Source organism: Talpa europaea, assembly GCF_964194135.1.
Source record: "Talpa europaea genome assembly, chromosome: 7".
In the NCBI taxonomy this organism is placed as follows: Eukaryota; Metazoa; Chordata; class Mammalia; order Eulipotyphla; family Talpidae; genus Talpa; species Talpa europaea.
In genome coordinates this window covers 46,925,759-46,938,462 of record NC_140074.1, presented here as the reverse complement: position 1 = coordinate 46,938,462, position 12,704 = coordinate 46,925,759, and positions in this window count along the sequence as shown.

Sequence of the window (12,704 nt, the reverse complement as noted above, 5' to 3'; positions counted from 1 at the left end):
CTTCAGGTGCTCAGCTTCATCCCATACCTGTTCTGGGTTTCTCCTGTGCTTCTTACTTGCTCTGTCAGTCCCATCCTTACAACTTTATTTAATAAGACATCCCAGTCCTTGGAGGGAAAGGTGTAATTGTAATCAAACACTCATTTGATTGTTTCATTGAAATGAAATTTCAAGAAAATACAAGAGCAATTTTGAAAAAAAAAAAAAAAAGAGGAATCCTTAAAAGAAATAAAGTACAAGCTTAATTGACTCAAACTCACTACCAACAGGGCAACCTTCCTGCCAGTCTGCAGGTCTTTCTCTGAGGACTGCTGGCCCCTCTGCTCTTGATTCTCATAGCACAAAAAGAATGACATAATGTAGGTTGAACTGAAGGTCATTTGGAGAGCTGCCAGCTGTCCAGTTAACTGAACTACAGGATTTGGGACTGCCTCTTAAATTTCATTTTCTGTATTGTCACGAGCTCATAGTTATGGATGTGTGAGTTTCTTGATGAGTTTCCTTGGCCACATCCCCACTATAGTGAACCCCTAGACAGTTCATCTGTGCTTTGTTCTCACCCAGCATGCTCTTTGTTTGGAGTTGGTTGTGATGGATGCATGTGGCACAAAAAAAACCCCACGAAATCACTCAAACAGAAGGAACAGGAGAGGATTAGAGGAAACCAGCTGGCTAGAATGAAATTGGCAGAGTTCAGCCAATGAAAGTCAACTTGCCAAGATTTAGTCTTCTGTTAGGTCATCTGTTTCCTCCTAACTAAACAACTCTTGGATATTTATAGACATAAATGAATTTTTATTCTTTGCAATAGCCAATAACTTGTCATTTCTGGTATTTGAATGTCAGTCATGGGGAAAAACTAGGACTTGTATATAGAACACTCAAGCATAGTCGCCTTCAAGTGGAAAACAAGGAACAGATATATTATTTTTCTATTCTGAATGCCAAACCAAAACAGAATTTGTGGAGACTTTATATAGTTGGCAGACATTATACATATTGCTGGACAGCTGCACATTATTTATAAGAATTTCCAAAGTTTAAGTATTTTTAATGTGTACACTTACAGTCCTCTATCTTCAGGGTTCCAAATTACCTGAATAGTCTGTAATCACTTTAAGTGACAAGGTGTTTTCTCACCTAATTTCAACCCTGGTTTGAACCTCAGGGAAAATACCTAATGTTCAAAGTCAATTCATATTTCACCTACTTAGCCAGTTAGCTTGTCGTATATTCATTTGTTTGTTCATTTTTGCAATAGCACATCTCTCTAAAACTCATTTTTTTTGCACAGTTTTCATAGTAAGTTAACTTAGATTGTATTTTTTTTCTTTTCAAGTCCAAAAGTGTTAAGGCAAATTTCAGCTTATTGCGATCTAGAACTGACTTTTATTTTATATGGGCAAGTGGAGAAAACAGTGTGGCAAATGTGTGTGTGTGTGTGTGTATGTTTGTATGTGTGTGTCTTTATATCAAGATACACAAAAGGACATGAAAGTTTACTGTAAACCCTTGGCTTTTGTTAATTTAACTGTCATGTTTTTGTCCTTTTCTGGTATTCAATAGGCTTGTGATCTATCTATAGTAATTTTATTTTGTAAATCATATAATCTACAAGTATGACAGGTAAAAGTGACCAGATCAGTGATTTCACCTAATTGCTCAAACCTAAGAATCAGTGAGAACTATATACCTTCTTCATTTCATGGGTGGACTGTAACTTTTTTCAAAATATTATTTTCAGTTTTCCTTACAGTTATCTACTATGTAGAAATTAAAGGAGGTTGGTAGTGGAAGAAATAGGTAGAGGGGGTTAGTTGCATGCAGTGGTGGTAAATGGATCCTAGACTTTTTATCGTTATCATAGCATAGCCTATATTAATGTGAAAGCACACTGTTGAACATTGAAATTTGTGTGACGTTATCAACCAATGCTACTTCAATGCATTTTTTTTTAAAAGAAGCCTATAAAAGTTAGAAATATTGCTAAGTTGTGGTGTGAAAATATGTATAGGAAATGTAATGAAGGGTGATCATACTTTAGCCATACCTAATAGTTGATAAAAACATTTCCTGAGAAGGTATTTAGGACATTGGAACTATATAGCAATCTTGATAATATCCTCCCTCAGGTTCTAGAGCAGGACTTTTAAACTCTAACATGTAAGGCTGAGGGTGGTAAAAGCAATGCGAAAAGAGAACTGAGTCTGGGGAACATTCTGGGAGGTGAAGAGCAGCTGTGGTGAACTTGTGAACATACGCCTTATCTAAAAAGGCAACAGGAGTTAGCAAAGAGTCATCTTGGGGAAGAGGAGTCAGCGTTGGCTGAGCTTCCATTTTTTTAGGAAAACCCAAAACCTTATCTTTATGTGCAAATTTTTTCAATTTGTAAATATCCGCTCAAAAGAAAAAAAAAAAAAAGGATACAGTTTGTTCCCCAAAGAAACAAAGAAGCAAACTCACCTTCCAAAAACCCCATAGTATCTATCTCATTTTCAACTTCTGGCCCATGACCTACACACTGTGTGCATGCCTAGAAAAATAAATAAGTTGTTTATATGTCCCTCAATCACAAACAGATGTTCCATTAAAGGAAGTTTGTTAGGCTACCCATTGTCACCATTATCAGCAAAACTCCAAAGACTTTTTCTGGAATTTCCAGAATAACTTTCATGAAAGAATTTGTCAATGAGAGACACTTGCACAGCCTTAGAAGGCATAAGGAAAAGGAAGGCCATTGTTCTCTGCAAGCAGATCTATCCAGGGTAAGAAGCTGTAATTCATGGGCTTTCCTTGATAAGCTCTTCACAACCACCCTTTGTTGCCACAGACTGAAAGAGTTGGTGACAATTTCTGAGAAAGTCTTGAGAAATACAGTAGATTCCTGGGACATTCCTGAGAAACACATGATTCAGTGCTTAGGGATGGGGGGATCACCATTGGTTTTGTTCGCATTTGCTCTCTAAGCTTTTCCAAAGGTCCACTTAGCTTTCTGTACCTTATACTGAAAGAAGAAAATGTGGCTTTCATAAAGAAAATGTGGCTTCTGACCAAACCACCACTTGTATAGATAGATATAGATACTGATGAGGTAGCTAAAGGTCCAGATACAGTGTTTGAATGAAGAGGGACCTGAAATAGCTTTTTCGATGAGTTACAGAGTTGTAATGATACAAAGAATGTTGTTGAAATTGATATCATTGATTATTAAATAAGTTTAGAAAATTATTTTTCTTCATAGATATTTGGTCCATTTTTTTGCTGAGGTACAGTTCACTTATCAATATGTATTTATCTGCTTGAACATGTGATAGTTGAGGTAGATTGTGCAGAATGAAGGGAAATTGGGTGGAGAAGAAAAGATTATTCCAGACTATTGTACTCTTCTTTATAAGGGGAAATAACTTCCATATAGAGTACTTTCTTTTATCTCTTTTCTTCAGTTTCAGTTTGGTTTTGGTTGAGTAAAGTCAAAATGAAGTGCCAAACCTGGATTAAACTAATTCTAAGTAGTTGCTCAAATGAAAATGTGTGATTTTTTTCTTTGCACTGAGAATCCCACGCTAAACAACTTTCAACTTCTCTTTCACTTTCCACACATATACATGTCCACACGCATTCATACTCACACACCCAGTAGCAAGATATATTTGTCGTAACTCACTTTTTAAAATACTCATTCATTCATTCAACAAATATTTAATTAACATCTGCTATACCACATACTCTTCTAGTCACTTGAGATATATGAATAAAATGAAGTCCATGCATTTATAGATTTACATTCTTGTAGGGAAAATAATTAACAGATGCATAAATAAATATGTAATAAGCACTGTAAGGAGTTCAAGAGAGATATGGAGGTGTGTGGAAGGCTGGATATTTGACCAGAGTGTGATCTGAAAGAATAAAGATCAGGGAACAAGGAGGAGAAAAATGTAGCTCTTGATAAAAGATGTGATCAAATAGGGAATGGGATCCATGATCCTGCAGACTACAGCTAGGCCATTCAATTTTATTGTGATGAGAGAAGAAATTGTCAAAGGTTCTGTGCAAAGTAATGTTATGACTTGATTTTCAGTTTTAACATGATTACTCTGGAAAGCAATTACTCTGGATTTGTGTGGGAGATCAAGATTAGAAATTTATGCAATTAGAGTAAACCCTCTGTCTTCCCTGTGTCATGGTGCTGGTGCTTGTAGGGCCGCAGTTTCTTCGTTTGTAAAATGGGAGATTACTAAGGCTTATTCCAGAATAAGAGGGGTTTACATCAGGAGGTTCTGGAGCCTCATCTGGCCCGTGTGAGCCCACAGTAGTCACAGCAGCAGAAACAATAGCAGTAGCAAGAGGCACCACCCCAACCCCAGCTGGAGCGTAAATCCCAGGAACAATCCAGTCTCTGTCTATCCAGATTTTTTTCCTATGCACTTGCAAAATATCATACATATTTTAGTGTGCTCAGGCTTTTCCAAAAAAACTTTTACTTTTTTAATTCAATAATATTCATGGACATTCTATCAGTAAAAAAGATGTACACAAATTATTTCATATTGCACATATTATGTAGTATAGATGTAGTATAATTTATTAACATGTTCTTCATTTACTTTATTTTTTCTATGACATACAGGGCAGTGATCAATGTGTGTCGTCATGCATCATTTGTGTGATAATTATTATAGAATAGATTTCTAGACGTGGCACTGATGACTTGATGGTGACGTACATTTTAAATTTGAATTATCACTACCAAATTGCATTTTTAAATTTATGTTACACAACCTTTTATCACCAACCAGAACAATCATATTATTTTGAGATTTTTGATAATCTGAAGTCAAGAAATTATATCTCATTGTTCTTTTAATTATAGGACTCTAAACAATAAAAATATTGTTTTTGGCTAGATTCTATCATTTGCGCACTTTCCTTGCTTTATAATAGATCTTTTCAAGTGAATAATATTCACTTTTTTTTGATAGCACCTATATTGCTTTCTCATGTATGATTTTTTTTTAACCTTAGTTGTGGTGACTTTGTCTGAAAGCTTTCTCAAGTTTTTGTGTAGCCAAAACTAATACTTTCTATTTTAATTTCTTATTTTTTTGTCGGTTGCTTCAGAATGCTTTTCTACATAAGCAAAACACTCTACCACATTGGCTTCAAAGATGTCTTTGGGGATTCGTCTCCAACAACAAGAGAAACACAATCAAATATAAACAAATGGGATTAAATCAAACTGAAAAGCTTGGCACAGCAAGACACTATCAGTGAAACAAAAAGACACCCTACTGAATGGGAGAAAATATTTACACATCATACATCTGACAAAGGGCTGATATCCAAAATATATAAAGAACTTATGCAACTCAACAAAAAGAAGACAATTAACCCAATCGAAAAACAGGCAGAAGAACTAAATAGATTCTCCTCCAAAGACATACAGATGGCCAATAGACACGTAAAAAAAATTTTCAGTTATCATCAGGGAAATGCAAATCAAAGCCAGAATGAGATATCATTTCACACCTGTGAGAATGGCCTATATCATAAAAACAAAGCAACGGTTGGCAAGGATATGGGGGAAAAGGAACCCTCATACACTGTTGGTGAGAATGTAGACTGGTCCAGTTGCTCTGGTAAATGGTGTGGAGTTTTCTCAAAATATTAAAAATAGATCTACCATACGACCCAGCAGTTTCATTCCTATGTATCTGCCTAAAGAATTCAAAAACACTAATTCAAAGTGACATATGCACTCCTATTTTCACTGCAGCCCTATAGTCAATAGCCAATCTATGTGCTCAAGGACAGAGAAGTGGATTAGAAAAATGTAGTATAAGCATGCAATATGTTACTATTTACCCATAAAAAAGATAAACTCTTGTCATTTGCAACAACATGAATGTAACTATAGGATACTGCTAAGCAAAATAAGTGAGGAGAAATATAAATACCAAATGTTTTCACTTATATGTGGAATATATAGAAACAAAATAAAGAATCCCCCACACACACCAAAAAAAAAAAAAAAAAAAAACTCTTGACATTTGATTACAAAACTGAGGCAAGCAGGAAGGGAAGTTGGCTAGGTGAGAGCAGAGGAGGGAGGAGGCCCCATGGACTATTGTGGAAGATTTTTGGGGGTTTGATGGTGGGAATGGTATGGTTACACACATTTGTAGAGGTTTGAAGCTATTACCCCTAAAACAAATACAGTGTTGTAAACTACCCTCAATAAATAGAATTGGGGAAAAAATGTTTTTCTATACCAAGTTTAATCAATATCTTTCTAATATTTTATAATTCAAGTTTTTATTTGTGGTTCAATTATGAATCTGGAATTTATTTTAGCTTTGATGTGGTAGGGGTACAATTATTTCAGATAAAAAATAAGCATTAAAATTATTTTCTAAGGTGTTCCAGTTCCAGATCTGGTTATAAACCCAATGTGTGATCATTCTTCCACTCTTACCTCCTCTATGCCTAATTTGGAGGCATGTTTCCAATATTTTGATGTCAAGATGCAAGTGTTCTGGCTTCTTGAACCCTTACTAGGAATGAAGCCACAAAAGAGAGCTCTCAATTCACAGTGGGATGTGTGAGCAAAAAAAAAAAACCCTTTGTTAACTGAGCCCTGTGAAACGGGGGCGTATTTCTTACTGCTGTGTGAGTAAGTCTTATACAGACATCAAATGGAAGTAATCACATTCTGGTACCAGTTAAACTTAAAAGTTAAATTGAAAACTATTGGCAATAATGATGAAAAATAATTTCTTCTTGAAAGAGTTTAGAGATTTCAAAAGTAGAGGAGGGCATATAAAATTGGGGGGCCCGTGTGTATGCTTCAGGTTATAAAATAAGAAAATAAGAGGAAGCATGTTAGAGAAGTAGGTGGTGGTCGAGATGTTTAGATAAGTCAAGTAGATCCAGGCCATTAGCTGTTATAAAAAAGATAAGCTAAAACAGAGAGCTAAATCAAGCACGGTGTTCATAAGGTGTTTTCTGGAAGGTACTTCTTTTCCTGTCTTGAGGATGCTTCTCCTTTTCTTGATGATTTATTCTGGGTGTTGCATCTGTGCACGATGCTTAGGTGTCAACTGAGAGTGTAGTGGCCCAGGCTGTCCCTCTATTGATTGCTGTCCTCCTGGCCTCGGGGGAACCACTTGTCACCTCATAGTGACTATGATGTCTACTACTGCAGAGGAGAAAAAATTCTTAGCTGTTGCAAAACATTTTCTAGTGATTTAAGGATCTAGCAGTCTACCAACTCACAGTTATAATGAGCTGTGGGGCTTTTCCCTTGGATTTTGCAGGACGTGCCCTTGAATTATTTATAACACAGCAGCCACCTGCTTGCAACAATTTTCCTTTTTGCCTTGTACTCAACTGGCCTTGTCAACTGGCATTGCAGGTACAGTGGCACTCTGCCCTTCAACCTTCAACCCCCAATTAGAACATGCTGACCATGGGATGCCAAGCATTTTAAATGTTCTTTTCCATTACAACCTTGACCTTTGTCTAAATAAGATAGTCCTTTAAGCTTCATTATGAAGAGCTGTGCTAGCTCAAGTGTTCAACCAGGTGCTGTCAACTTGAGCAAAGCTTCTTTTTTTTTTTTTATTCTAGAAATACTGAAATTTATGGCTATATATGCTTGTGTTGATGAAAAAGCAATTGGGTGGTGGGAAGGGAAACCAACCCACCTGCATTCAAAAGCACAGCTCTGTGCTGGCAAACAAGCAGTGCCTTTGCTTTTTTCTCCCTCCACTTTAACTAAAAGTAACATTACATGTTTAAGTAGACAAGAGGTACTATTAGGATTCAGAAAATTGAAAAACCTAGCCTGCAATATGGGAAAAAAAAAAGTCACCGGGGAATTCATAATGGCTTCCCCACATTTTAGTGGAATACTTCCGCCTTTTATTCACCTCCCAAACACTGTTCACAAACAACAGCAAAGAACAAAAGCTGTGATTTATATTTATGGACGGGTATACACGCACCCCTGACCTCCTGCTGCCTCCATACCAGAAGCAATTTATGGAGGCTGGTCTAAATAAACATTAAGGAGGCAAGGCCACAAACTGACAGCCAGGAAAATCAATGGTCTCCAGAAAGCAGCAAGTAGGATCAATAAAAGAGATTAGGCATCACAAGCTAGCGTGCGGCAGTTACAGGTAAATGCTCTTCATCTGACAGGGTTCTCTGCAACAGGATAAAAACTCATAAACAGAAGCAGACAGAGAGTAGCCAATGGAGGCTCCCCCTGCATTGGAGACTGAAGGATGACCCCAGAATAAAAGGGATTTATATAAAGTCCACTGGGAATTTTGAATTGCTTTTCCAGCATCATCTCACATACCTGGGCAATTGGCCACAGAAAGTAGTGTAGATATATCTTTGGAAAATCTCTCTGATGTTGCTTTTTGTTAGTTAGCTTTTCCTGGATTTACTATTCATCCCTGCTCACAGACCAACACTGCTTTATCCCCCCTGTTCCCTACTTTCTCTCTCTTTCTCTCTCTCTCTCTCTCTCTCTCTCTCTCACACACACACACACACACATACACAGACATGCACGCACACACACACACACACACACACTACCTTCAACATGACTTTATTCACAGTATTATTTAATGCTAAAATGCACAGTGAGTTTGTATGGAATCCATTATGGAGCAAACTTAACCCTATTGTAAGTGTCTCCAAAGAAAAGTCACCCACTCCTAACTTGAACCGTTAACTTACCAACTTGAATAGACAACAGCAGAATAATTACATTCTTGAGTTTGCAGGTTAATGTCCAAAACTAGTCAACAAAAGAATATTGGAAAATTTTGTTCTTGAAAAGCAGAGATACTGAAAGAGAAGGGCCAACACAAAATAACTTTTACTTGTTTAAAGAAATGGCCAGTTCAAACTTGAAAATTCAAACCTTAACGTTGTAAAGATGGTTACTTAAAAATATGTAAAGAAAGTGTTTTACTTTGCCTAAAGAATTCCAGTTTAGATATGGAGATAAGGCTTCTGTCTGACAAGAATATGAAGAGAACAAGAAAAGAGGAAGTTTAATTTTCTTAAATACGCGAAGACAATTGAAATGAAAAAATATATATATAAACAACGGAAAGGCTAGAAATGAGGCTAACCTTCTTAGCTGTAGTAGATTGGTGAAAAATACCAAGCATTTTGAGGCACCTCTCATGCCTGAGTCTCTGCTGACCCCTACTCACTTTGGCAAGTGGGATGTGGTAAAAGTTGTCATTGGGTGGGATCTAAGCCAAAATTTCAAAGAAGTCATAAATCTTATTCTCTTGCTGCTCCTGAAGGTTCAGTGTGAACAAACTCAGACTTGCTTCCTGAAGAATGAGAACTGTGTGACTCAGCGCCCCCCAGCACCCTAATTTGCCACCATGTATATGACTACGCTTATCCTAGATCATCTACCTGCCACTGACCCACCAGCTGACCACATGCAGCGAAGGGCAGGCAAACCAGTTCAGACCAGAGGAACTGTGAGTCAACCCACTGGGCTATTATATAAAAAATGTTGCTGCTTTAAGTCACTACATTTCAGAATAGTTCATTATGCAACCAGTGCTAACTGATTCATCAGTGAAGTAAACAATGACTGAGCTGTAGTACTAAGAATGGTAGAACAGGGTCATTTAATTTTGTTGACATTTTCTGGATGATCAGAAGTTGCAAAGGGTGTTTTTGCAATGTCTTGTCATCTCTCTGCCTCTTACGTGGGCAGGGAATTGTGGGACTTACTCTCTTCCTGACCTCCTGATGGTGTCTGTCATTGGTCAAACATACCAAAAAGGCAAATGACAAAATAACCATGTGATGTGTTCTGGAGAGGTCATCTTCCAGGTACAGGGCAGGACAGAAAAGGTGAGAAAGGGTTCTGGGTGTGGGGAGGTGTGGATTCATAGAGATGATCTCACACACCTGACAGCTGAGAACTTTACTATCTAGTCCCAAATGTCTTTCCACATTGTGTTCCTTCCTTTCTTTTATGAAGTACCTTCAGTTTTCCTTCCTAAAGTGCTCAGAAATACCCATCTATGTTTAGATTGTTCTCGGTGTCTGAAATGCCCTTTGCCTCTAATCTTCCTGGTAATAAACATTTGTTTATTAATTTTTTATTAATAAGGTTTTTTATTTTTATTAATGGATTTATTAAGGCCCAGTTGCTGTGAATTCTTCCTCATTTCTCTTAACAAAATAAATCACTTAACTCTTCTTCCATGGCATGAATACTTCAAAAAAGACTGCCCTCCTTTGCTTCTTACCTACTGGTTATAGATAGGGGTTCCAGTACCCCCCCACCCTAGGTTTGATTAATTTGTTAAATAGACTGATTTGTTCACATAACTCAGAAAATCATTTACTCTACTAGATTACTGGTTTATTCTGAAAGGATCTAACCCAGGAGCAGCCAGATGGAAGAGGTATATACCATGAGTCATAGGGTATGGAATTCCCACGCTCTCCCTGAGCACCACTCTCCTCAAATCTCCACATATTTACCTACCCAGAAGATTACAAACTCTACACTTTAGAGTTCTCATGGGGGCTTCATTACATAGGATGTTTTCTACCTAATTTCAGATGTCTAGAATGTTAACGTTATGAAGCAGTGAGCGTTCACTTATAACTCAAGTCAAATGTATATAACCAAAATAAGAATTTATCACAGGGGCGGGGGAGATCCATAATGTAGTGATGTAAGCATACAATTCAATTGGCAGTATGAAAGAGAAGGAGGCTAAGTTTGGAAGACTGGTGTGTGGTCGACAGGATCCATTCTGGAGAACTCCAGGGATGGAAAGAAGCAGGGAGGGAGTTGCCACTTCTCTGCACTAGAGTCCCCTGTGACTCTCACTGAACTTGGGAAATACGTCAGGACTGTGGGCACAGAGTTCATATGCATATGAACACAGAGTTCATAAGATTACCTCAAATTCAGTGCCTGCATTTATAACCACCTTTCAGAGGTATATTTTTAAGAACACCAGTAATTTTGATTTAAGCAGGGTCCCTCAGCACAGCCAAGTTTTTGTCTGTCCAACCTTAAGCAAGTTTGTTATGTCTTAAGCAAGGTGTTGCTTTTCATTGATTACTTAACATCAGTCCATCTCAGTTGCCCCCAGTTTTTCCATCAGTTGGGATATAACAATATAAATACATAACATATCTCAATCAGTCAGCATCATTACAATACATATATCTGACAGCATGATTGATTAAATCATTGGTCATTGGTGACTGGCCTGGACCTCAAAGTAAATAGTGCGGGAACTTGAAGTCTTAAGAAAACCAACCCTATACTCATGGCTAGCTTTCCTGGCAATGATCCTTAGGTGTTTTTCAACAATCCAACTGATTAACTTAAGTCTGGTTGTGGTGCAAAGTGGCTTGTCTTGTGAATAATAAAGTACCTATTTCAGCTTTATGACTCGAGTAATTTAAGCAACTAAAGACAGATACTAAATATTGTGATAAAAAGTGCCCCCCACTACTCTTATTTCACAGAAAATTCAAGGATTTTGGGAGCTGTGAGTTACTAACTGTGGATAAGAGCAAATATACATATTTCTTATAAACCACAATATCTCATTTCCCTATTTACTTTACCTTCAGTCCACAAATAGTCTAAACTTCAAATGTAGCAGTAAAATGGAAGTGAGGTGATTAAATTTTTTCAGTGTATCTATCAGCACTCATACCCTAAAGTAACCATTAGCTTATCATTTCCCAAAGAACAGGACTTTCTTCTAATGAGAGGGACCTAGGAGGAGAAGATTAACACTAGTTGCAATGTGGTAAGATAGTGGTCTTTATCTACTTTTCCAATATACTTGACATTTGCAAGGGAATGGAGTTGATTTTCCATTGTTAAAAAGAGTAACCTGACAACAGTCTGCATGTCTCCTAGAAACTTGTCAGAAAATAAGATCATGGGACGCTGGGTGCATCCAATCTGTCATATTAACGAAAATTCTCCAAAGCTTCAACATTCACTTTTTCTTTGTGCTTCCAACAAGAAAATTATGTGAAAGAGAAGGCATGTAGACACATATGCTCACATAGGAACCTACCATTTTATTAGATTGGTTTGTACTAATTTTCCACATTAAGGAAGTAATATTTTTTTTCCTATTGGATCTCTTACCCATATTGCTTTTGCTGTGATCTCATTGCCATTATCTGTATTTTATAGGATATCTGCAGTCATATAAGTTCACCCACTGATATTAGTTCACCCACTGTGATTATGGCATAAGACTTTGTTTAAAAAAAAAACAAAACAAAGATCCAAAATAGAATAGTTATACCAAATCTCACCAATATTAAATACCTAACCTAATTGCAGTTTCAGTCTCTCCCGAAAGTGGAATCTTAATCAATAAGGAATTCCCTGTCAGCACTAGTAATCTCCATGTTAAGAGCCCACTGCTCTACCTTAAGGGAAGGTGTCTTTGCAAGGTCTAATATTTCTTTTCTTGTCCCACCCTTTTTTCTGACCATCATAATCTTCCATTTGGCACAGTTCCTTACAACTCCTTTCTGCTTTTAGATGGGATTCTGCCTGATTCATGAATTGCTTAAGGAGACCAATTCCATCTCTAAATATATGCAGATGATTTTTTTAATACTTGTATTCTATAACCTGGGACTTCCATGCAAGC